The sequence below is a fragment of the Limulus polyphemus genome, unplaced genomic scaffold (genome assembly GCF_000517525.1).
Source record: "Limulus polyphemus unplaced genomic scaffold, Limulus_polyphemus-2.1.2 Scaffold3164, whole genome shotgun sequence".
In the NCBI taxonomy this organism is placed as follows: Eukaryota; Metazoa; Arthropoda; class Merostomata; order Xiphosura; family Limulidae; genus Limulus; species Limulus polyphemus.
The window spans coordinates 38,998-40,455 of NW_013668774.1; positions in this window are offsets into that span (position 1 = coordinate 38,998).

Below are 1,458 nucleotides of genomic sequence, written 5' to 3' on the forward strand. Positions count from 1 at the left end.
AGTTAGACTATACAAAATTTAACTAATGACTAAGATTTGACTATTAAAATTTAACTAATGACTAAGATTTGACTATTAAAATTTAACTAATGACTAAGATTTGACTATTAAAATTTAACTAATGACTAATATCTGACTATTAAAATTTAACTAATGACTAAGATTTGACTATTCCAAATTTAACTAATGACTAAGATTTGACTATTAAAATTTAACTAATGACTAAGATTTGATTATTCCAAATTTAACTAATGACTAAGATTTGACTTTTCAAAATTTAACTAATGACTAAGATATGACTATTCAAAATTTAACTAATGACTAAGATTTGACTATATGAAACTTAACTAATGATCAAAAATTAGACTATACAAAATTTAACTAATGACTAAGATTTGACTATTCAAAATTTAACTAATGACTAAGATTTTTCTACATAAAACTTTGATTTGACTACATAAAATTCAGTGAATTGCTAATAGTTTTAATATTCCAACTATTCATATCACACGGTTGTTATAAATAAACTAGGGATAATCTGGTAATTGATATATACCTGGCTGTTATATCACTGTATGATTACATGAAACAAGAAGGTATTAAAACTGCTTGAAATAAAATAAACCTACAAAAATATATTTTTTATTATTTCTAAAGCACACATAAAATAGAATAACCATACCTTATTACATTATTAATATTGTTACTTACCCTTACGGATAAACTAGTCGTAGAAAATGATCACATACCAAAAAAAAAAAACAAAAAAACTTGTGAATTAAGTAAAAAAAACTTGTAAATTAAGTAAAAAACAAACATAAAACTTGTGAATTAAGTAAAAAAAACTTGTAAATTAAGTAAAAAACAAACAAAAAACTTGTGAATTTAGTAAAAAACTTGTGAATTAAGTAAAAAAACTTGTAAATTAAGTAAAAAACAAAAACTTGTGAATTAAGTAAAATAAAAAAAAATCGAAGAAAAATAAACTCCATTTTTGTGTATTAACAAATACATCTCTCACTCACATTATGAAATTAACATTTACTTTTAAAATATGGTTATTTTTCAGTTAGTAACAGTAAAACATTCTGTTACGTTTAGAATACGATAAGTGCTTAACAAAATAAATTATTTTTTGTACATAGAAATATCGGGAACAAGTTAGTTTCACTGGTTTTTGTTTCTAGCGTATAATCGTCCCGTTATCCAATTTTTTTCCCCATTAAATAACTCAAGATAAAGAACAGATGTTTCCTAAGAACAGAAATGTGTATTTAAGAAACATTCAAGTGAAGCTACACTTCTATTTTATTTTCATAATTTTTCCGACTCAGAATTTTACGGTTTTTTTGTTTTGTTTTTGAATTTTGCGCAAAGCTACACGAGGGCTATCTGTTCTAGTCGTCCCTAATTTAGCAGTGTAAGACTAGAGGGAAGCCAGCTACTAAACAACACCAA